This window comes from Schistocerca serialis, chromosome 3 (assembly GCF_023864345.2).
Source record: "Schistocerca serialis cubense isolate TAMUIC-IGC-003099 chromosome 3, iqSchSeri2.2, whole genome shotgun sequence".
Taxonomy (NCBI): domain Eukaryota; kingdom Metazoa; phylum Arthropoda; class Insecta; order Orthoptera; family Acrididae; genus Schistocerca; species Schistocerca serialis.
In genome coordinates, this window is record NC_064640.1 from 490,619,766 (window position 1) to 490,646,565 (window position 26,800).

The following is a 26,800-nucleotide window of genomic DNA, read 5'->3' on the forward strand; positions in this document are numbered from 1 at the left end:
CATTGTAACTACACAAAAACAATTATGAAACTTTGTGCAACTTTTAATGATAAAGTTCCAAATGATACACTTGCTTATGTAATTATGTGCGGTAAAAAGAATCTTACACACGATGCACAACATAGAATACTTACTGAAAATGTTTATTTATTAATATTTGCTTCTATATAAATGAACGAAAAACTTAAAAAATTTATAAAAATGCTAAATTCATGTGTATTTACTTTTCTGAAACATTTTAAGAAAGATACAAAAATAAAAACTGAAAATTTTAATATAATTTAATTTTTTAACTACTTCATTTTAATTATTTAATTTTGACAACTAATACATTTTAATCATATACACTATGGTTTTTAAAATAATGTACTTTGTTAAGTAATTCATTTTATTTATTTTTCCATTTCATTTCATTTCATTTCATATATAATTATATTTGCTAACTAATACATTTTTATTAATAAATTGTTTTAAAAAAGTAGCTGAAACTAGGTAGCTGAAAGCAAAGTAAAGTACTTTTATTATGTATCTGAATGTGGTTAAACTGTAAATAAGTCTTATCTCAAAAAACATTTACAAACAATGACATAATAATATTATGGCTGCTAAAGCAGAAAATAAGTAATCTTATATACTTATTCTTCAATAGAATTTTATAAAATCACGTTTTTCACAAAAGTCAAATATATGACAATTTTTGGGACTAAGAATAAGTTGTCAAAACATGATTTTTATTTACTTATTTTTTAATATAATTTTTTAAAAAACACGTTTTCCACAAAAGTCAAAAATAAGACATTTTTTGGGGCTAAGAAAAAGTTTTTAAAAATGATTTTTTGAAAATTGTTTTTCAAAATAATAGTTAATTCTCTAATATATTTAATTACATTACATTCGCCTATGGGAAATGTATCTAAAATGATTTTTTGTTGTAGCTATTATTATATTACTTTATTATATTATATTATTATTAGGTAAATTGGAGAGTAGATAATAAATGTAGGTTCTGGGTTATTACATCAATTTATGGAAAATAAAAAATGCGAGTGTTAATGAGCAAGTTTTTATTTTTTATAAAATTTGTCTAGTGGTGCAGAACCTACATTTATTATCTACTTACACTCACTGTCAAAGATACATCCACATGGATTATCAGGCGAAATTTACGACTGACTGAGGGTTTTCTGGTAGGGAGGTGGCAGCATGTTATTCTGGATGGAGAGCCATCGTCACATATAAAAGTAACTTCGGGTGTGTCCCAGGTGAGTGTACAGGGAGCCTTGCTGTTCACGTTGTATATTAATGACTTTGTACAGAATACTAATAGTAACTTCAGACTTTTTGCCGATGATGCAGTTATCTATAATGAAGTACTGTCTGAAAGAAGCTGCATAAATATTCATTCAGATTTTAATAAGATTTCAAAATGAGCAAAGACTAGCAACTTGTTTAAATTTTCAGAAACGTAAACTTCTGCACGTCACAAAAACGTGGTATTCTATGTCTGTAATGTCACTGAGTCACAGTTGGAGTCGACCAGCTCATACAAACACCTGGGTGGAACACTTTGCAGGGATATGAAATGTAATAATCACATAGGCTCAGTCGTGGGTAAAGCAGGTGGTAGACTTCGGTTTATTGGTAGAATACTGGGGAAATGCAATCAATTTACAAAGAAGATTGCTTACGAATCACTCAAGTGGCCCATCCTAGAATATAGCTGAAGCCTGTGGGATGCATAGCAAATAGGACTAATAGGGGATATTGAACATTTACAGCGAAGGGCAGCACAAATGGTCATAGGTTTGTTTGACACATGGGAGAGTGTCGCAGACACGCTGAAGGAACTAAATTTGGAGACTCTTGAAGACAGATGTTATCTATCCCACGAAAGTCTACTTATAAAGTTTCAAGAACCGACTTTAATTATGACTGTAGGAATATACTACAACCCCCTACATATCACTGTTGTAGAGATCGTGAGGACAGATTAGATTAATTACAGCATACACAGTGCCATTTAAAAAAGTGTTCTCCTGTGCTTTGTATGTGAATGGAACAGGGAAAAAGCCTAATAACTGATGCAGTGGGACCTACCCTCTGCCCCTCTGAAGTGCATGGTTTGAAGAATATCGATGTAGATTAAGATGTAGCTATAGATGATAATTTGGTTGAAGAGTTTGAACGTGTGTGTACCCTTTTAGGTCACTCTACAAAATTATACATAAAAAATTCATATCATTAAGCAATCTTTAACTTTTGCTGTTTATTTTCAAGAAATGATAGTTGTTTTCCTAACTTCATAGTTAAAATTCCGGTGTTTCTAGGCAGTACAGTTTTCTATTTAGCATAAACAGTATCACTTGGATCAATAATGTATGGTATAAGAGAAAGAAAATTACACTTGATGTGGATCTTTGCAGAGAACTATATTTCATTAAAGTTTTATCTGATGAGATTGTGCTTGTTTTTGTGATATGTCTTGCTTAAGAACACCTTGTTTTTACAGTTAGTGAGGTAGTATTTAATCGATTCATATATTGTACTGCCAATCCATTTTATTTCGAAATCATTCAGTAGAGCAGCATGACCTATAATATAAAACGCTTTGGACAGGTCTGGAACTATTCCAGCAGCCATTTTCTTAGCAGCTGAAGCTTTTAGGACAGCATGTAGGTAGTTGTGGATAGTAGTGGTTGTGGATCTACAGTGATCAGCCAATAAATTATGACCACCTACATAATAGCTAGTATGTCCACGTATGGCAGAGGAAATGTTGACGACACCCCATGGCACTGAAGCAGTGAGGCCTTGGTAGGTCGCTGGAAGTAGTTGGCACCATATCTGCACACACAAGTCAACTAATTAGCGTATATTCTGGAGAGGGGGCGATGAGCTCTGACACCACATTCAATCACATCCCAGATGTGTTTGATCAGGTTCAGACGTAGCGAGTTGGGAGCCAGCACATCAATTGGAAATCGCCATTGGATTCCTCAAACCACTTCATCACACCTCTAGCCTTGCAACTTGGCGCATTATCTTGTTGAAAAATGCCACTGCTGTTGGGAAATATGAACGTAACGAAGGGGTGTACATGGTCTGCAACCAATGTACGATACCCCTTGGCCTTCATGGTGCCTTGCACGACCTCCACTGGTCCCATAGATACCCACATCAATGTTCTCCAGAGCATAATGGAGCCACCAGCAGCATGTCCCCATCCTGCCGTACAGGTGTCAAAGAGCTGTTGCCCTGGAAGACGATGGATTAGAGCCCTCCCATCGGTATGATGAAGAAGTTATCAGGATTCATCAGACCATGCAACGCTCCGCCACTGCGACGTCCAGTGCCAATTCCTGTCATATTTGCTGATGTCATCGTGTTAACATTGGCACATGCATGGCCCGTCGTCTGTGGAGGCCCATCATTGGGACTGTTCTGTACATCGTGTGTTCAGATGCAGCATTAAAGTCTGATGTTAGTTGCGCCACAGTTCGTAGTTGTCCTGTTTGACCAGTCTGTCCAGCCTACAACATCCTGCATCTGTAATGAGGGGCGCGGCCCAATCCCACAACGTCTGGACGTGTTTTCACCTTGGTTTCGCCAGATGTTGGCGACACTAATAACAGCACTCCCCGAACACCCGACAAGTCGTGCAGTTTCCGAAATGCACATGCCGACTCTCAGGGCCACCACAGTCTGCCCTCTGTCAAACTCAGATAGATCACACACTTTTCCCATTCTACACATGGATAACACGCTGACTAATGCTACATGAACGACGTGTGTGTCTGACTAGCAGTCATTCCCAGCCAGGTGACACTGCTGTCTCCTGGATGGGTTTGTATCGATAGTAGGTCCGTGCTCATAGTGTTCTGGCCGATCAGTGTATGTGCTCTGATACTAAGCTAGTAGTTTGATAGCACTGAGTTTTGTTCATAAAATCTTGTAGCTTATTGAAAAATAGGTGTTTAAAGATAATTGAGAAACCATTAAGCTGTGCTACAAGCACATAATCATGAACATTGTCTGTAGCTCCATTTTTGTGATCTTAACAACCTTTAGAATATTTTGAAGTGTTCCTGACGGCAACGAGTGATTAATTATAGGCTTCAGAGGGTCTCCAATACAACGCCCTGGCCGTTTTATGATACAACCTGGAACATCATTAAAATCACATTTCAATTTCTTTAGTGATCTCATTGCTAAAATGAGCTCATCTTGTCTGACCTGGTTAAGAAACATTGATTCTCTGTGTAGAGTGCTATTTTCGTTGTGGTGCCTATTATGAGTTCCAAAGCCATGTAGGCTGTCATCATTTGGTTTTGACATTGGTTGTGGACATGTTTCAGATTCGATGTTTTTTTCATCTGGCCTCTGTTTTTTTTATTTGGAGGTGTATTCATCATTACCTTATTTTTATATCTTTAATAAGTTCTTTGTAGTGGTAAATCGTATTGTGTAATTTGATATAATTTTGAATTTTTAGTAATATACGATTTAGCTAGCTGCATGGATGGAGAAATCATTTCTTTGCACTGGACATTATTATGCTAGCTGTAATCCAACTTTTATTTCCAGGTTGTATAAGTCTACATTGTTTAACTGGAGTGGCTTGGTCAAAATAATACCTACATCTTTCATTAAAGTTACTGAACATGGCATTTACATCTGTCTCACTGAATACTTCACCCCATCTTAGAGTGTAGCATAAGGTTTTAGTACTACCATTGCCGAGGTCCCTACACCCACTTGCTTTGATGGATGATCTATTTTCTGAACATAGTTTGTGAGTTTATAGACTGTATTTAGTGCTCTGGTATTGTATGGAGAGTATGTTTCTTGAAAAATTAATGTAGAGTAGTTTTAGTAACCCTTGAGATTCTAGTTGGTGTATCTACTTATAGGATTAAATTGAGTCTTGGTGTTACGTTCACAAAATCATCTTTTTAATCTGAGGATTTCAGGAAATCTGTGTTGTTCTGAAGTAATTACTGATCTTTAAAATTTTAAAAAGAAGTGTTAAAACTCTCTATCAAGGAATCATTAAAAAGTTACGGTCAGTAGCTCTCATTTCAAAGTCGTTTTCCGTTATCAGATCGATATATGCTTGAATTGATTTTTGCTAGTATAAGCTGTGAAAGAGCGCGAAAGTTTTCAAGTGACTGCGAGTCATGTAACTGAGGGGGAACGTGGGGATCAGCATGGCATTCGCCTAGCGGGATGTGGAAAACCGTCTAAAAACCAATATGTTTGAATTGATCTACGCCTTAAATTCTGCTTTCCAAAGATGGTCATGCCTCTATGTTTATAATAAGATCTGCAGAAACAGCTATCTAGGAGAAAACCAGGGTTATTTATGGTTTCTATTTGCAATTTTCCTTGCCATACTCTGTTATGCAGATAACATCAATATTTATGTCAGATATTAGTATTATTTACGATGTCTATAATTTATAGGTTAGAGATTGAACATTATGGACCGTTAGCTTAAATGAGAGAGAGTTGGTTTTCCTTTTTTTGCTGTTGGTATTGCTTTAATTATTTCAGGTGAACCACTTACCTGAGATAAAATATTGTCTCTGTTTATCTTAAGAGCTTCCTGTTAATTCTGATTTTTTTTCTGTAGGTGTTTCCATTTCTTTTGCTGGTAATGTTGCTGCTGTTGGTATAACCCTGCTGTCACTGATGTTGGATATTTATCTGTTGCTGATGTTACTTTGGATACTTCTGATGATTCTGGTGTGGCTTCTGATGATTCTGCTGCTGCCGGTGTTATATGATTCTAGTGCTACTAGTGATGTTGATTTTGCTGTTTCTGGTACTAGTGCTGCTCCTGTTACTTTTGTTGTTCCTGCTGATTCTACAGTCGCTACTGTATCTGGTGATGTTATCAGTACTGGTGTTGGTACTGCAGACGTTTGGTGTTGCCTCCTGATTTCTTTGGGTAGTTTTTGCCTCATAAGATCCTTCATAAGGATATTCAAGTAAAATATTTGTGAATTATGAAATCCATATGCAATGCTGAACATTTTTGTTTTCCATTTTTTTCTGCTTCTGTATCTTTATATCCAAGACCTCACATTTTAGGTGGAAACATTAAATTTTTTGCAAACTCCAAATCTTTCGTCCTTTTAGCGGTTTTGTCGTCTCTCTTGATATCTGTCTGACTGTTTCTTGTTCTGTTCTGTTGTATGGAAAAAATCCTATTTAAGGTAAAATTATTTTAGATGACAAGGTCTTTGAGAAATTAGTCTATCATTATGCAGCTATTTGGCTTGTCAAATCGAGCATGATTCCAATAAAGATCCTGAAACAAGGTTGGTAAGACTTGAACATATATGTTGAACTATCCACAATATTTCCAAGAAAAAAACCTAGCTAGACACAAGAAATAAGTTCTATAAACCTATGGCTCTTTCCGCCCTCTTATATGACAGTTGAAGCTCGTGGCCAAGAAATAGAACACAGCACTAAAATGACATTTCTAATAACAAGTGGTTACTGTGAGATAAAACCGTGAGAACAATGAGGCAAAATTAAATAGGAACCGTGTTAACACCAAATGCTTTATTATATTACTGATGATACACATGTAATTCACAAAATCGTACATGTTACACAAGCGAATTATACAAAGACAAGGCAAGAAACGGAAAGCACTCCAAAGTAAGTAATCCAGTCGAAGAAAAGACATACATTCCACGCCTTTTGTCATAATAATCAACTGTTTGCATCGCCGCACATTCAGCCCCTACCCCTGCCCACCTCCTGCCGTGTGGAGCGAAGCTCCCAGAAAGAATGGATATTTGTACAGGACAGTTCTGCCAGCCCTGGCTCGTACTGCATATAGTGTTGGAGGAACTGGGTGAGTGTTCTGAGAGTGTTCTTCCTGTGGCGGCGTAGCGTCATTAGTGGCTGCATCTGTTGGCAAAGGTAGGAGAGCGGTGGATCCGTCCGGCAATAGCGTAGGTTGATTGGCTAATGCATACTGCAGCGTCGTCGTTGGGTGGCAATAGAGGCAGAAACTCACAGCATTGTCCGTCTGCAGCTGATAAACTGTCTCGACATGCTCTGCGGAAGCCTTGGTGTGTTTAGCATTAGTGAGAATCGTCACTGTGTGAGCACTATGGCCCAAAAGCGTGTACGAACCTGTATAAGGCGGTTGCAAAGGGCTGATGGAGTCTGTACATAGCCTCACGTGAGAACATATAGATAAGTCTTGGTGCATAAAAATGGGAGAGTGTATGTGGCGGGACACAGTGGGTGGATAGAAACTGGAAATGAAGTTTCAGATATATTGGATTAAGAAGGAGAGGGGTCTTGAGGAGGGTAGTCCGTTGTTCACTGAAAAATTCCGAAGCAAGTCTGACGGGGTGATCAGGTTCGAATGTAACATGCAAACCAAATGATACAAGGGACAAGCCCGTCAACCAAGAAGAGTTGTGACACATTAGGGTCGACTTGATAGTCCAGTGCAAATAGTCTACCATGCTGTTGCTGGATAGGTGGTAGTTGGCGCTATGATGTTGTATAAAACCACATTAATCCACCAGTTCACACGAAACAAGGTTCACTCAAATTGGCGGCCTTGTTCCATCTGCGCGTCCGCAGGGCAGCCAAATTGTGAGGTCCACATAGTTAACGTTTTTGCGACCGTTTCTGCTGAGATGCCCTAGATGAGTGCATTTTCTACTCGTCGGGTGGACATATCAGTTGCAGTGAATACGTAATTAAAACCTTGCATGGGGGTGAGCATCAGTATTGTCAATTCAAGTACTGTAATAAACTCCATTAATAAGATTTGTTTGTATGTTGTTTAGCTATCCGGAAACGCAGCTTCCTAGGCACCCTATATTACAGAATGTACCAAAGGTTGGTAGACCTGACGTCCCACTCTAGCTGGATGAAAGCCAAACAAGTTTTCACCCATAACCGGCAATCACGCCACACGCCCGGCCACACAAATCTTTTTGTGACCATATAGTGGTGTTGACTCCTTCATGAGTGAGTTGATGAATTGTATTAAAAACCTGTTCTCGAAAACTCGATGGAACGAAAAATTGTGGTTGGTTTTAACAAATGTGGAGCCACATGAAGAAGATGTCCACTGGTAGTTTCTGCTGACAGAGTGCTGTGTTTGATTTTTCGATAATTCCTGTAGCTCTGTGTCTTGAACAGCAGCCAGTTGTTTTAAGTCGACGCTCGTGGAAATTGCATTTATTCGAGAGCGCCCTGCAAGTGACGAAGTTCAGTTGTAAACCGGTCGATGAATTGTATATGGTGGAACTGCCGTGGTGAGAAAGGGTTGCGGGGGTGGAGAAAGTCAAGCAAACTGGTTTGCGATCAGCAAAAGCTGTAAAATGGCGTGTCTTTACATACAGTCTAAAATGCTTCATGGCTTCATAGACCTTCAAAAGTTAACTGTTGCAGGCACTCTATTTTGTTTTTGCTTCTGTCAATTTACAGAAAAAGAACCCAAGTGGCTACCACGTAACATCAAGTTACTGCTCTAGGGCAGCTCCTGTCACGGTTTGGCTCACATCCACAACAATATTGTTAGTAGTGTAGAGGGAAGACGGTTAGCACAGTGTCTGTTAAGCTGGATTTGACATCTTCGAATGGTGATAACACATCTGGGTTTCATGTTACGGAGTGTTGTCCTCATGAAGTTGGGCACTACAGTACAGCTGTTAGTGGTGCTTGTGTAGCAGTGGCGAGGGGCAGGTGGCATCTGTAGAAGTTTGCCATATTCAAAAAATTGGAAGTTCTCTGGGAGGGGAACCGACTGAATCAAGTTAGCCTTAGTTTGTTAAGTTCGAATGCCTGGGAGGGTGACCCAGCGTCCCAAGAAGTTCACCTATGTTGTCAGAGCACACATATGTCTTTGTTGGTCTTTATTTCGTATCGGGAAAGTCCATCAAAAATAATTTGCAGACGTTTCTCGTGTTCAGCGTCAGAGGCCGAGCAAGACAATAAATATTCGAGATACGTGAAACATATGAGCAGGCCACGAAGGACTTCATCGACCAATCGCTGCCATGTTTGAAGCACATTCTTTAGGTCAAAAGGCATTCTGATAAATTCAAAGAGGCCAAAAGTCGTGATTACTGCTGTCTTTTGTATATCTGCTGGGGCGGCGTTGGAATCTGGTGATATGCTTTTTGAAAATCAGTCTCTTGCGACAATAGAGTGCGTGCTAAACACAGCCGTAAAATCCTGGAGATATGGAACAGTGTAGCAATGAAGTGTAGTCTGCGCCTTAAAGGCACAATATTCTCCATAACCCCATAAGCACCACAGAAACCATCTTTTTTCTTTACTAAATGTAGAGAGGGAGGGGGGGGGGGGGGTGCCCACGGGCTGTGAGAACGTCAAATAATTTCAGGAGCCAGTAACTTTTCAAATTCCTTCTTCACTGTAGTATATTTCGTAAGTGCCAACCGGTGGGCTTTGGAAGCAAGCGGCGTTCCCAGCGTAATGAAGATGTGGTGGGTAGTACAATGCTGTATTCTGAGCTGTGACGCGGACTGCCGGTTCGTGCTGTCCAAGGTTCTGTAGGAGTGACATCATCCCGTAGCCTACTTATATGAACCATGGCCGTCTCAAGTGCAGCTATGCAGTCAGTAATGTGAGCTGTACACAATAACGTGTCCTTTAATTTCCTCGATGACTTAAAAAGTTTTGGTATGTAGGACATCTGCAGCTGTGAGGCACGATTAATTAAAGAGTTCCGCCCATTTGTACCAATAAATTTATTCCAACCACGGCCGGTTTCGGGATAAAAAAAAACGTATTTTGTAACGCATAACATGCAGTCAGGCCGGTCAGTGCAAGGGCTCCAAATCACTGCATCTTGGCTGAGACCAAGAGGTGAATAAAGCAAGCAGGTTCAGAAGGTTGTAGGTTCCAGTAGTTATTCAGAGATGAAGGCGCTTGCACAGGACAGAGTAGCGTGGAGAGCTGAATGAAACCTGCCTTTGGACTGGAAACCACAACAACAAACTTCCTTGAGTGAGCGTTCTGTGCAAGCAGTTGCTACGTTTTATTTCACTTTTCTTCTAGAGAGTATAACTTCACAGAGAGAATATTTAGCGAGACTAACACTGTCAGGAAATTGTTTAACATATTGATCACCTGAAAGATGGATGCCTCAGCGATTTTGTGTGAATCAAGTAATGTCTTTGAGTGGTATCAGTTGAGGGATGTACCACTAAATCAGTAAGATTTCGTGATACAGAATAAAAACTTGCACCGCAAAAAATGCAGAAATTGAAAGTGCTACTGATGAGCGATATTCACAGACTGGCTTGGTAGTCACGGGCTCGTATTGTTAGTCTACCAACAGATTGTAAAAATACTTAGGAAGTTTAGTTTTCGTGCAAACATACACTTCTTTTAAAACTGACATTAGGAAGCTAAAAGTCGGGTAAATTTGAGTATCAGTGGTACCTGTTGCAGGATTTTAGTGCGAATCGCATTGTGAAAAGCCCTCACACCGACATTTGTACAATACCTGTTGTAACATAGACTAAAGAACAAGACAAGTGCATACACTAGTTATGTAGGTTCTGACTATTAACGAGATAATTGACCATCACAGGTTGTGTTCAAAATGCGCACCGTCGGCGGCAATACACGTTTCCAGTCTTGTATGGAACGAATTCTGCACACGTGCTAACATTTTAGTGGATACGTCTGAGCAAGATGTAGTAATACATCGTTGCATGTCATTGAATGTAGTTGGTATGTCGCTGTAAACAGCGTCTTTCAATTTTCCCCACAGAAAAAAGTCTGCAGGTGTCAAATCCGGGGAATGGACCGGTCAATGTACAGATCCTTTACGTCCAATCCAACGAGTTGGAAACAATTCCTGAAGAGATGCTGTAGTACTTCGTGCACTATGGGCTGGATAGCCATAACTTTGGTGCCACAGGTTCCTCCTAGTCTGCAGAGGAACGTTTTCTAGCGTCCGTGAAAGATGATCTGTTAGGAGGCTGCGATACTTGTAAACGTTCAGCGTTCTGTCTATGAAAACCGGGCCTATGAGCTGATGGTTCACTGTCCCACACTACACGTTTACACTCCATGGACGCTGACCATCCACCTGACGAAGCCAACTGGGATTGTCAACAGCCCAATAGGGCATGTTTTAGCTGTTTACCTGGCCATGATTGGTAAATGTGGCTTCATCACTAAACATGATACACGACACATTTGAAGTATCCTGTCTTAATGCCCATGTACAGAAGTTAAAAGACTCTCCTAATCGTTTGCATTCAGCTCTTGATGGACAGAGACGTGACAAGAATGGAACCTGTGTAGATGGCGAATGACCGAGCGGTCTGAGGCGCTGCAGTCATGGACTGCGCGGCTGGTCCCGGCGGAGGTTCGAGTCCTTAGGATAATTTAGGTTATGCAGTGTGTAAGCTTAGGGACTGATGACCTTAGAAATTAAGTCCCATAAGATTTCACACGCATTTAAACATTTTTGATGGGGAATGAGTAGGACACTTGCCTGACTCATGCCACTTCCTCGTGCGACTGCGCGGGAGCTAACGAACGGATCAACTGCAACAGCAGCAACAACATTAACCACTCTCTCATCTGTCGTCATATGTTTCCATCTGTAACACTTACTAAGTGCTACATTACCACTTTCACGTAAATGGTTGAAGAGGATGATAAATAATTGAAGAGATGGTTATTGTCTATTGGGATATCTTGCCGCCTACACCGTACAAGAACGAACTGCATTCTTCCTACACTCTCTATACACCATGAGCATAGCGGCTTTTCTGCAATAGTAAATCCCTTTGTCCGCTCACGAACTACTGCTTGGACTGTCACATACCAACTGACTAGCAAATCACGTCGCACTCAAGGAACACACAAGCACACTGTAAGCAGACATAATAGCATCGTTCGTAGAAACTACACATTATCAATGGCACACAAACATTTGTCGGTGTGGAAACTTTTCAAAATACATCTCATAAACGACTCTCACTAGAATCCTGCAAAAAACACCACTGACATTGTAACTTAGCCTACTTTTAGCCTGTAAATGTCAATAGGCACTGTTCGATTTAAAAAGTGTATGTTTCCATAAAAAATGCACTTTATAACTACTATTACAATCTGTTTTTGTCTAATACGAGCCGCTGCTACCAATTCATTCTCTGAAAACTGTGCATCCATAGCACTTTCCATTTCTGCAATGCCGGCCGGAGTGGCCAAGCGGTTCTAGGCGCTACAGTCTGGAACCGCGCCACCGCTACGGTCGCAGGTTCGAATCCTGCCTCGGGCATGGATGTGTGTGATGTCCTTAGGTTAGTTAGGTTTAAGTAGTTCTAAGTTCTAGGGGACTGATGACCTGAGAAGTTAAGTCCCATAGTGCTCAGAGCCTTTTGAACCATTTATGCAATATTTGCGGTGCAACTTGTAGTTGTTCACCTGTATATTAAAATCAGTGTGTGTACAGTCACTTTTTGTATATTCTCTCCTGCCCAACTTCAGATAAGTATTTTCTCTGTTGCGTAAAATAGGTGGGCTGCAGTGCTGCCTGGTTTCATAGTTAACTGAAGAACGATCTGACATATTTTTTGTCAAATAATTTTATTTTTCAGGCATGAACCAAGTCAAGTTGGAGTTTCATTATTACACTTCATATTGGCAGGTATTAAATAGTTCAGAAAACAGGAAGAAATACGTGTTTAGTGCATATTGTCAAGATTGTCACAAGAATAAACAGACTCATCTGCATGAAACTGGCAAATTGTCCCACATGCTCAATGACTATAATAACTTCACAGTGAAATAGTGTAGAGCTGTCTGTCCAGCTCCGAACACTTTCTGCTTTGAGAGTTTGCCCTCGATGCATCTGACGCTGGCCGCCAAATTTAACTACCGAGATCATCGTTCCCTAAGCTTACACACTACTACATCTAACTTAAAGTAACTTACGCTAAGGACAACACCCACACCTATGCCCGAAGGAGGACTCCATCCTCCGACGGAAGGAGGTGCGCGGACAATGACAAGGCACCTCAACCCACGCAGCTACTCCGCGCTGCTGCCCGCCAAATACTGGCCGCTAGGTGGTACATCTAGGAGTAAACATCATGCAGTGACGACAGCGATGTAAGAATCCCGCATGGAGAGTATATCGGGATGAATATTTAAGTGCGGCATGTAATTTTCTAACCAGTGTTCAGACTGACAACCATAGCAGCAATAACAAATATACCATCGTACTTAAAATTTATCTGAATATATTAAAGTTGATGCAAAGGTTTGTAGCGCTTTCCCACGGATTTTGACGTACAGCTTACTACGATTATATTTACCAACTGTAATTGTTTGTTAGGAGCTCTAGTATATTTCAAGAGGATATACACTGAAGCGCCAAAGAAACTGGTGTAGGCATGCGTATGCAAATACAGAGATATGTAAACAGGCAGAATACGCCTCTGCGGTTGTCAACGGCCTGTATAAGACAGAAAGTGTCTGGCACAGTTATTAGATCGTTTACTACTGCTGTAAAGCCAGGTTATCAAGATTTAAGCGAGTCTGGAAGTGGTGTAATAGTCGGCGCACGAGCGATGGGACACAGCATCTCCGAAGTAAGGATGAAGTGAGGATTTTCCAGTACGACCATTTCACGAGTATACCGTGAATATTAGGAATCCGGTAAAACATCAAATCTCCGACATCGCTGTGGCCGGAAAAAGATCCTGCAAGAAAGGGACCAACGACGATTGAAGAGAATCATTCTACGTGACAGAAGCGCAATACTACCGCAAACTGCTGCAGATTTCAATGCTGGGCCATCAACAAGTGTCAGCGTGCGAACCATTCAACGGAACATCATCGATATGGGCTTTCGGAGCCGAAGGCCCACTCGTGTACCCTTGGTGACTGCACGACACAAAGCTTTACGCCTCACCTGGGCCCGTCAACATCGACATTGGCCTGTTGATGACTGAAAACATGTTACCTTTGCGGACGAATCTCGTTTAAAATTGTATCGAGTGGATGGACGTGTGCGGGTATGGAGTCAATCTCATGAATCCATGGACCCTGCGTGTCAGCAGGGGACTGTTGAAGCTGATGGAGGCTCTGTAAGCTAAGGTTTGTAGCTCCGAACACTTTCTGCTTTGAGAGTTTGCCCTCGATGCATCTGACGCTGGCCGCCAAATTTAACTACCGAGATCATCGTTCCCTAAGCTTACACACTACTACATCTAACTTAAAGTAACTTACGCTAAGGACAACACCCACACCTATGCCCGAAGGAGGACTCCATCCTCCGACGGAAGGAGGTGCGCGGACAATGACAAGGCACCTCAACCCACGCGGCTACTCCGCGCTGCTGCCCGCCAAATACTGGCCGCTAGGTGGTACATCTAGGAGTAAACATCATGCAGTGACGACAGCGATGTAAGAATCCCGCATGGAGAGTATATCGGGATGAATATTTAAGTGCGGCATGTAATTTTCTAACCAGTGTTCAGACTGACAACCATAGCAGCAATAACAAATATACCATCGTACTTAAAATTTATCTGAATATATTAAAGTTGATGCAAAGGTTTGTAGCGCTTTCCCCCGGATTTTGACGTACAGCTTACTACGATTATATTTACCAACTGTAATTGTTTGTTAGGAGCTCTAGTATATTTCAAGAGGATATACACTGAAGCGCCAAAGAAACTGGTGTAGGCATGCGTATGCAAATACAGAGATATGTAAACAGGCAGAATACGCCTCTGCGGTCGGCAACGGCCTGTATAAGACAGAAAGTGTCTGGCACAGTTATTAGATCGTTTACTACTGCTGTACAGCCAGGTTATCAAGATTTAAGAGAGTCTGGAAGTGGTGTAATAGTCGGCGCACGAGCGATGGGACACAGCATCTCCGAAGTAAGGATGAAGTGAGGATTTTCCAGTACGACCATTTCACGAGTATACCGTGAATATTAGGAATCCGGTAAAACATCAAATCTCCGACATCGCTGTGGCCGGAAAAAGATCCTGCAAGAAAGGGACCAACGACGATTGAAGAGAATCATTCTACGTGACAGAAGCGCAATACTACCGCAAACTGCTGCAGATTTCAATGCTGGGCCATCAACAAGTGTCAGCGTGCGAACCATTCAACGGAACGTCATCGATATGGGCTTTCGGAGCCGAAGGCCCACTCGTGTACCCTTGGTGACTGCACGACACAAAGCTTTACGCCTCACCTGGGCCCGTCAACACCGACATTGGCCTGTTGATGACTGAAAACATGTTACCTTTGCGGACGAATCTCGTTTAAAATTGTATCGAGTGGATGGACGTGTGCGGGTATGGAGTCAACCTCATGAATCCATGGACCCTGCGTGTCTGCAGGGGACTGTTGAAGCTGATGGAGGCTCTGTAACAATGTGGGGCGTGTGCAGTTGGAATGATACGGGACCCCTGATACGTCTAGATACGACTAAGACAGGTGACACGTACCTAAGCATCCTGTCTGATGACCTGCATCCATTCATATCCATTGTGCATTCCGACGGACTTGGGCAATTCCAGCAGGACAATGTGACACCCCACACGTCCAGAATTGCTACAGTGTGGCTCCAGGAACACTCTTCTGAGTTTAAACACTTCCGCTGGTCACCAAACTCCGCAGACATGAACATTATTGAGCATATCTGGGATGCCTTGCAACGTGTTGTTCAGAAGAGATCTCCAACCCTTCGTATTCTTACAGATTTATGGGCAGCCCTACAGGTTTCGTGGTGTCACTTCCCTCCAGCACTACTTTAGACGTTAATCGAGTCCATGCAACGTCGTATTGCGGCACTTCCGCGTGCTCGCGGGGGCCCTACACGATATTAAGGAGGTCTAACAGTTTCTTTGGCTCTTCAGTGTATATTGAATTTTGCAAATATAAAGTTACTGAATATTTCTATGGGTGTTAAAATGAGTGTCAAGTTAAAAAGTCAAACGTTTGTGATACACTGTTCATTTTTGGCGTAACAGAGGGATGAAGGCAGCAGAGGCAGTGTGAAGCACTTTTGCTATGTAAGGAGGTGAGGGGATGGGGTTTGGGGGAAGTGCCTGCTGAAATATCACATCAGAAAGTGATGGACGTGTGTAGGCTGTCACAGCCAGAGACAGTTACCTTTAACTTTTCAGGGTATGGTACTGCATCATGTTGTAAAATAACTGTTACTGAATAAAGCTGACGTTTCAGCCACAGGTTTATTCAATGCTATGTGGTACCATACCCAGGGAGCTTTTACGTTAACGGGCGAAAATGGTTTTATCCTTTCAGGGAATCTTGAATTGTTCTCCACATTCTGTAAGATCTAAGAGCTTTGATAAAGACTCTTTAAAGGCTTCAGTTCATGATAGTCTACTCCAGTGTACCCGATAATTATCAAATGTGATGAACTACGACTATTTAATCTTTGTGCCCTATTTTAATTCAACGGTCAAGGTCCGAAATAGAGGTGTATTGATACTGCACGTTACAATTCAAAACAACGTAAATCACTGGGTGGCTATACACGCGTTTTTCTCGAACATTGTAGGTTTTTTCATGAATTACACCGACTATTTCTGTCTGTTATCGTTAATAGTGATGTAAATATTAGTATCTTTGTGTCAACTTCATAAAATGAAAGTAACGGGTGAACTCTAACAAAAACATCTCTTCAAGAATCCATAAAAGATGTGCATCCATAAAAGATAATCTTCTGCATCTGGTGGCACAAAGAAGGTGTTTTGTACGATGGCCTGCTGAAAAACAGTGCCTCCGAATTTTATTATGTGAAAAAACTTAAAATTTTTTAACATTTTCGCTGCCATGCGGCTTATGTGACTGTTGTCACCCCAGGCCAAAAAAACAAAACAAAATTTTTTTTTCTAACTATGTATTGAATATGTTCTAATGTTGTGACGTGCACCCCGAATATATGAAAGCTCGAAATCCTTCAAAAGACGGTTTAATTGTGAGGTAGCCGGAGTCTTCATGGCCCAGAAGTGAAACGAGTTTCAAAGAGGGTGTCATTGTGAGTTGTGAGGACGCCGGCTACCTCACTTCTTACAGGACGTGATAAAGAAACAAGATATAAATTACATGAAAATACATCCAGTTGATTGTTATTTATTAGGTGTATATAATAAACAATATACAAACATAGGAACAAAAATTGTTTTTCTTATAATTTGTGTGTTTTTGAAAAACAGTAAATGCAAACAAATTCATGACATTCCTTGTAGGTTGTGGTTGTTTTTGCTACAAGTTTCTGCTCTCCATTTTTTCCTTTATCTCTTGAAATCTTCAAGTAGCAACCTCTGCACCTCCCCAGTATTTTTCTATTTCGCTTGTCTGTCTGCATGCTCTCTACAAGGTATGGCTCTTGAAATTTTAAGAAAATCGATTGGGAGTCGGTGTATCGACGCTGATCTCCAAGAGGCTCATGATTATTTCCTCTCTAAAATTATTTATAGGAATATTTGTTCCGGTAAATATTTTTTAAAAAGTGAGCATTTACTACTGCTGTGTTGAACGTAATTTCAGACGCCACTTTATGGTACCATCTTATTGTTTTCCTCAGTGGTGAAAAATAACATCTGATCTGCCACATCGATCCCTCACTTTGCCGCATTATAATCCAGAATGACTGCAGGCTTAAATATTTTCTTTCCAGTTTTCTTGCTTATCTTCCCAGTGCTTCGCCATGCTCAGTAGTGAGAAACATCACATCTCTTTTGGCTTGCCATTTTGCTATTACTATTCCATTACACTCTCTTCCAGTGTGTTCGCCTTTTCTTATTTGTGACGTCGTGATGGAAATGGAAATGGAAATGGAAATGAGCGTTTGGCGTCATTGGCCGGGAGGCCCCTCGCGGGGCAGGTCCGGCCGCCATATCGCAGGTCTTATTACATTCGGCGCCACATTGGGCGACCTGCACGCCGGATGGGGATGAAATGATGATGAACACAGCACAACACCCAGTCCCTGAGCGGAGAAAATCTCCGACCCAGCCGGGAATCGAACCCGGGCCCAGAGGACGGCAATCCGTCACGCTGACCACTCAGCTACTGGGGCGGACGTCGTGATGGTAGGAGCCCAATGCTTTCTGTTTTCTCTCAGGGTACCTACAATGTTGGTATTTATATCCAGCAAATGCCTAATTAATGACACGCTTGTGTAATAAATGTCACTAACAACGGTGCATCCCTTATCGACACCCTTGTCTACATGTTTTTCCATCAAGGCTAAAACTACTTTTTCTGCAAGATTTTTATTGACATTGTACAGCCATCCTGTGTAAAAACTCATTCTCAGCGTATAACCAGCTTGGTTACAAAGTTTGAAAACCTTGGTCCCATATCAATGGGTCTTGTTGGGGATGTGCTGACGAAATAAAAGTCGGCCGCGAAAGTGTACCATCGACTCGTCCACTGCTAGCATATCACCTACTTCATATTGCGAGCAAAATTTACTCTGGATCATATCAAGGAGTTCACGGATCTTGAATAAATGATCACTTTTATCTGCGTTGTCCTCGAAATGGACGAACCTCAACGGCAGTTGAAATCGATTACGGGACATAGTTCTAGCGACTAGGTTGTCCCTGTGAAAAACACCTGTACTCCAATAGCCGGTAATGTGTACCTGTTAAACTAGCTTCATGTAGATAATCACGCCAAAGAACTTGCGCATCTCATCAGCGTTTGTCTCCTTCCAAGCCGTAGCCCTTGTATTACCTTGGGCTGAGTAGGAGACAAGAATTGTACAGTATTTCTGTTTGCTTCAGTAACAATTAAAACTACAATATCGTCCCCGATGAAAGTTCTGAAGACTTGTATAAGTTTCAGATCGATCCGATTCTCGGGGTAATGTGGGTCATTATATTCAAAGGTTTACCTACTTTTGAATTGTATGTTCCTCAGTGTGCTACAGTCCACTTCGGCCCAGTTTTTATTTTTACTTCCTTCTAGAAATTGAGGAGAAATAGGTTGTGTAATGGATGGCTCATTACCTTCTTCCAATTTCTCGTCAATTTCATTCTCAGACACCATTTGTTGCTTGGGTCAGGAAGCTTCGTTAAGTGCCTAGTCATCATCATTGTCGCCACTCAAATCACAAACATCAGATAACTCACCATCATGAGCATTGAGAATTTTTAACAGCGATTGTCTGTCAAGATATCAGACTAATCTTTCCTTCCTTGTTTACCAGTAGAGGGACCGGGGCTTGTATCTCCACCGCGTTTCGTCCGTGGCCTACCATTAGACTGCGACATTTACTGTACAACAGAGAGCAAAATAATAGTGCCAAACCGAGCGAGGTGGCGCAGTGGTTAGACACTGGACTCGCATTCGGGAGGACGACGGTTCAATCCCGCGTCCGGCCATCCTGATTTAGGTTCTCCGTGATTTCCCTAAATCGCTCCAGGCAAATGCCGGGATGGTTCCTTTCAAAGGGCACGGCCGACTTCCTTCCCCGTCCTTCCCTAATCCGATGAGACCGATGACCTCGCTGTCTGGTCTCCTTACCCAAAAACAACCAACCAACCAATAGTGCCAAAATATATATGGTGTTTAGCAAGTGATTACAGACTAATTCGTAATGTGCCAAACAGTTACCTGAGATATTCTTCAGTTTCTTATTCAAAAACTTACAATCACACTGCCGCACGGTTACGCAAAAATTATTTCTAAACAATTAAAACAAAACTGGGAAAACAATTTATCAAAACCATGTCACACGGATGGCAGGGTTTTACAAGCAAATGAATCTGCTATATAATAATCTGTGAGTACTATTACAGTGTTACCCATAAGGCCGTTGAAAAGGCAGATTTGGGTTTCCTGCCAGGCTAGCCTGTTTCAGAGTTGATTGAATGTAACTGAAGCTGAAGGAGCTGACGCCCTCGTGGACTGTGAGTAACCCACTTCTGAGGTTACTGGCGCCCTCCTGGCAGCGAAAGTGTTAATCAAAACAAACTTTATTAACATTTTACATCTTTATTATTTATATCTACATATTCATTTCTCAAAATAGTCTCTCTGGCACATTTCTACCAACGGCGGACCAGTTTGTTGATCTGTCACTGTAGAATGTTTGACTTTGTTGATGGAGTCACAACCTCACCTCTGCTTGCACCATCTCATCACTATCAAAATGAAGTCCTGTTCTGAAAACATATGAACATCGGATGGGGCCAAGTCGGGACTGTGTGGAGGATGAACGATGACAGTGAATCCAAGGCGTCCGATTGTTGCAGATGTCAAGGTGCTCGTGTGTGGTCTGGCATTGTCATGCTGAAGGAGAGGGTGCTCCACGTGTGGACGAACTCTTCTAATTCATGCTTTCGGTTTTCCGAGGGTCTAACAGTTACTTGCAGTGTTTAGGGTGGTGCCTATGAATTCCGAATGCATCACAATCTGGACATCCCAGAACACACTGTGATCATGACTTTGCCTGTTGATGGTATATTATTTAACTTTCTTGGCGTCGGTGATGCTATGTGACGGAACTCCATTGATGCTCTCTCGTTTTCGGGGTCAATGTAGTCAACCCACCTTTCATCACCTGTCACTATGTTGTTAAGGAACACATGACCCTAACGCTCAGAACGGAGAAGAAATTGAAACTTCCTGGCAGATTAAAACTGTGTGCCGGACACACACTCGAACTCGGGACCTTTTCCTTTCGCGGGCAAGTGGTCTTCGGGTTGAAGAAATTGTTAACAAATATCCGTTCTCCTCTGTTTCATGTTAGGAGTGACCATTCGAGACAATCACAGTGCACACGTCTTTTTGTACCAGTACCGCAGATTTGCAGTGATGACTTGTAGATGCTTTCGTGATATGCCACACTTATCTGAGAACTGTGTCTGTGTTATCTGACGATTTTCTCTGATGAGCCCGTGAACCCGATTCCGATGAATCTTGTCGGTTGTCGTAGGTGGTCGTCCACTTCGAACTCTGCCACACACGTTGCGGTTAGTGTTGTGGATTGGCAAGACAGCCAACCCACTATGAGAGGAAGCCGAAAGGCACGCGTTTTAGCTCACGCAGGCTGGCGTGAGGTCTGGAACAGGTCAAGGAAATGAGACTAACAAAAAACGTACGTAGCTGCTGGAATACTTAACTTTAATCCATAATTGGTGAACATCGCTCTTGACGGTACATGTTTTACAGCATCAATAGTAACTGGTAATGGCGCCTTGATAGGTCGTAGCAAATGACGTAGCTGAAGACTATGCTAACTATCGTCTCGGCAAATGAGAGCGTATTTTGTCAGTAAACCATCGCTAGCAAAGTCGGCTGTACAACTGGGGCGAGTGCTAGGAAGTCTCTCTAGACCTGCCGTGTGGCGGCGCTCGGTCTGCAATCACTGATAGTGGCGACACGCGGGTCCGACGTATACTAACGGACCGCGGCCGATTGAAAGGCTACCACCTAGCAAGTGTGGTGTCTGGCGGTGACACCACAGTTAGCACCACAGTTTCTTTCATTATGAGCATGAACAACCCAACGATGGCCCATTTTCTGTGGTTAGAAGCTGGATAACATGTTGTTTCTCGTACACCAACATACACTATGTGATCAAAAGTATCCGGACACCTGGCTGAAAATGACTTACAAGTTCGAGGCGCCTCCCATCCGTAATGCTGGAATTCAGTGTGGTGTTGGCTCACACTTAGCCTTGATGACGACTACCATTCTCGCAGGCATACGTTTAAGCAGGTGCTCGACGATTTCTTGGGGAACGGCAGCCCATTCTTTATGGAGTGCTGCACTGAGGAGAGGTATCGATGTCGGTCGGTGAGGTCTGGCACAAAGTAGGTGTTCCAAAACATCCCAAAGATGTTCTATAGCATTCATGTCATGACTCTGAGCAGGCCAGCCGATTAGACGGATGTTATTGTTGTGCATCCACTTCGCCACATGCCGTGCATTATGAACAGGTGCTCGATAATGTTGAAAGATGCAGTCGCCATTCCCAAATTGTTCTTCAACAGCGGGAAGCAAGAAGGTGCTTAAAACATCAATGTAGTCTGTGCTGTGATAGTGTCACGCAAAACAACAAGGAGTGCAAGCCTCCTCCATGAAAAACACGACCGCACCATAACACCACCGCTTCAGGATTTTACTGTTGGCACTACACACGCTGGCACATGATGTTCACCGGGCTTTCGCTATACCCACACCCTGCCATCGGATCGCCTCATTGTGTACCGTGATTTGTCACTTCACACAACGTTTTCCCACTGCTCAATCGTCCAATATTTACGCTCCTTGCACCAAGCGAGGCGTCGTTTGGCATTTACCGGCGTGATGTGTGACTTACGAGCAGCCACTCGACCATGAAATCCAAGTTTTCTCACCTCCCGCCCAAGTGTCATAGTACTTGCAGTGGATCCTGATGCAGTTTGGAAATCCTGTCTGATGGTCAGGATAGATGTCTGCCTATTACACATTACGACCCTCTTCAAATATCGGCGGTCTCTGACAGTCAACAGACGTGGTCGGCCTGTACGCTTTTGTGCTGCATGTGTTCCTCCACGTTTTCACTTCAGTATCACATCGGAAACATTGGACCTAGGGACGTTTAGGAGTGTGTAAATCTCGCGTACAGACGTATGACACAAGTGACACCAAATCACCTGACCACGTTCGAAGGCCGTGAGTTCCACGGAGCGCCCCATTCTGGTCTGTCACGATGTCTAATACTACTGAGATCACTGATATGGAGTACCTGGCAGTAGATGGTAGCATAATGTACCTAATGTGAAAAACGTATATTTTTGGGGGTGTCCGGATGCTTTTGATCACATAGTGTAGTTACGTTGCTCACCGCCATGTTTCCCTCTAGCCTCAGAGGGTTGCAACTTGCATCATCGAAGCAGGAAAGTCGACCGACTAATACAGATGACATGTAATATACCAGTGATATTGGGAACAGAATAAGAAATTCGGAGGTATTACTTTTCAGCACCTCGTATTATGAACTGCTTCCCTGAGATGCACCCTTCGCCACTGGCATTTTTTGTCAGCAATTGAAACGCCTTGCGGACTAAATCTAACGAAAACGACAAGAAGACTGCATCAAGTGCAACTACTGCACGACAACGCCTGTTGCACTCTAGTAATTTGACGACCAAAGCTATCCGGAGGGTTGGTAGGAAGGTCATCCCCCGCTGCAGTTATATTTCTGATCCTGTGAGACGATAACTTCACCTTTTTCACTCTCTATCGAAGTTCATGGACGACCCATGCTAGATGAAAATACGCTTCAAACTTGGTTGCTGAGTTCTTTAACTTAAAACCAGTATATTTTTATATGCTTGGAATAGAAGAACTAGCCAGACTGTTCCAGATAATGTGAGAAAATATATTGTTACTGATTAATTTCTCTCTTAACAGTAAACTAACAAAAAAAGCCACAAAATTGTACAATGTACGACTACTAATACAAGTGAATTACATCTGGTATAGCATTATGGCGCTGGTCTTTTTTTATACAACAGTATGTTTCCCTGGCGCGAGTCTGCCCAAAGCTTCACTAATCACTAAGATTTTACACATATTTGACCAAGGAGCAGTCTCTGTCTACGTGCTGTGGGAAAAGGCCCGTAAAGAAATTCAGTAACAAATTATTCAATCAAAATTTGCCCCGGTATCCTCAAAAAATTGAAAATTATTTAGGCTGAAGCAGAAACACATTATATGATCAAAAATATCCAGGCAGCCCTACGTAAGGCGGAATTGACTATTAGATTGCACGAGAGGCGAACCCTGTGGTATAAAAGGAGGCAGGGGAGTATTGTGCTGTCGGTAGACAAGCAGTAACTGGAGAATAGGTCGGTCAGGAGAACTCAGCGACTTTGAATATCATCAACTCATTGGGTGTCATTTGAGTATCAGATCCATCAATGGCATATCTATCCTTCTACAGCTGCCCAAGTCGACTGTTGGTGATGTGACTGTGAACTGGAAACGTGAAGGAACAATCACAGCTAAAATAAGACCAGGTAGACCTCATATACTGACGGACAGGGGCCGTTGAGCATTTTGGAGGCTGGTTGTAAAAAATCGCTTTAAATCAGTGGAAAGAATAACTCGTGAGTTCTAAAGTGGTACCGACAAGTCAGCTAGCACAACACTGTGCGTAAGAAGGTGAAAAGAATGGGGTACAATATGCGAGCAGCTCCTCATAAGCCGCACATTTCTGCAGTCAGTTCTAGTCTATGCATGAGGTGGTGTAAAGAGCGACACCAATGGACAGTGGTTGACTGCAAACGTGTGGTTTGTGTTGATGAATGAACTATATCCTGTGACAATCCGGTGGAGGGGTTAAGGCTTTCGTGATTAGGGTGTAATCCTCTTGATGGGCTTAAGAAGACGCTAAATGCAGAAGGATATCAACAAATTTAACAGCATCGTGTACTGCATACAGTAGAGAAACAGTTCGAAGACGAAGATTGAATCAGCGTGCTAACGCACCTTCTTATGAAGCAGCATCGATCAGGCAGTGGTTTGTGGACAGTACTGAAATAGACTGGCCTGTCAACAGTCCCATCCTGAACCCAGTGGAACACCTTTGAGACGAGTTCTAACGTCGCCTTCCCTCCAGGTATCAGTGTCCAACGTCACTATCTTCTCTGGTCACGACTCTTGAAGATGGGCTAGCATTCCTCCGTAGACATTCAGATACCTGATTGAAAGTATCTCCAGCAGCATTCAATCCGCCATAGAGGCAAAGCATGGACACTCCTCGTATTAATATACTCTAATAGATGTCCAGATACTTTTGATCAAATAGCGTATACAGTTACTAACAAGTGTGCACTTCAACAATTTCGTAAGTTTTTCAACTACCTATCTTTGTATGTGTTGAATCGACGCTGTAAGCAAACAAGAGGCAGAGATTTTATTCAAAATTCCTTAGACGTTTTCGACCCAACAATCTGCAGCTCAGTTCGAAAGGAACAATAAAGTTGACGAAGTATACCAGTACTCCCTCAGAAATGGAACTGACAGTTACATAATCCTTCCCTTCTTAAAGCAATCATGTGAATATGGATCTACCATATCCGCTGCTCACTCATTGCCATAGTGATGACTAAGATAGATAATGTGTATCATAAAAGGTAAGAATAGTTATAACTACTGCTTGGAACGACCTCGATGTCACGTCTCAAATGAGAATCACTCAGATGAGAAAACATCAAGTGAATGTACCAGAATAGTTCAGCACCAGTTCAGCTATAACAGAGTTATCAAACATTTTCCGCAATGTTACCAAGTTTCAATTCCACGTGCGGCAGGAATAATGTTTTCTAGCTTACATGTTTCATATGCGAGACGGTGATACCTTGCCGTTATGAAGCACAGACTACTTCGCCAGGCACTCACAAACGTGATGCAGGCACCTGTCAAGTTGATCAGCAACCGAAATGACCTAAAGAATACATTAAAGAGTTTCAGTCTCATTTCTGTAACAAAGGTAAAGGGCTAAAGCAAAATTACGGATGTCTTTAAAATGCACTGATTTGAATCTGAATATTGTTAATGAAGAGGAGAAGGATTTTGTTGGGTGGCTAACCTTTTGAACAGTTGAATGTTGTGTTCACTTCAGGTAGATACCCAGCATTAAAGTAGTATAAAGCAAACCACATACCACAGATATCCGTAGCTAATGGAAGTGAGCTGCTAACATACTAGCTACATACTCTTCATAGGACAATATCTAAAACAAATCATTAGGCACGATAACAATCATTTATTGTGATACAATACTCCAACATATACTCAGCTTAGCTTGCAGAGAAGACATGGTACTGATGTAAAGTTCCATGCCTAATTAAATCTAATATAAAGGATGATGACTAAGTGATCTAACTGAAGCCCAGTATGAACTGGTGTTCTGTGAGTTTAGGTTCAGTCGCTGAATAGATAAGTACATTGACTATTACTTTTATTTTTATTCGACAATCGGAGTAAATTGTGTAACGTTTTATCAACTCAAATGTACTAAAATCAGAAAATTTTGATCACCACAATTGATTAGCTTTCTTTGACAGAGCATCACATGTGGTTATACTGTCAACATTAAGCGTAGTTGATACATTATTGTCATTTGATTACTGTAGACTCAAGAAAAGTACTTCTTGAGAATACGTTCATTGGCACTATACCCATAATAGAGAAACACAGATGAAAAGACAGTAACGCATCACTGACTGCAAAATGTGAGCAACCACAGCTAAATGTGATAAGCTTCGAATATTATTAAATTTCAAATCAAGTGAACTGCTCAAGTAAACTATGTGCATTAACTGAAAGATCAGGCTCAAAGAGCCATAAATAAATTGAACCATTTGAAGCATGCAGTGTAAGTTAGATTACAGCCTTTGTTAATATGAAAGCAGAAGCAGTTATCAACAAGTAAAAAGGAACACATAACGCTAACATTAATCTCTTGAATATATAATCCTTAACTAAACTGTCAGTCAGTCTGAACAGATGATGTTTTGTCAATAAATACGAAAAGCATCTGGGGAGTGAGGTTTTCGATTTGCAATGTGCTGAAGACAGAAAGGAAACACAATAAAAATAAAAGATTTTCATTAATGAGTTTTGCTTTCGATACAAACGTTTCAGAGATAGTTATATAGGTGAGAGTGGTCTCTCGCCAGTGGATACCACGTCGACACAAAAGAACTGTGACGCAATCATAGGTTACACTTTCAGTTGTGTCACATGGGCGTGACCAACTGCC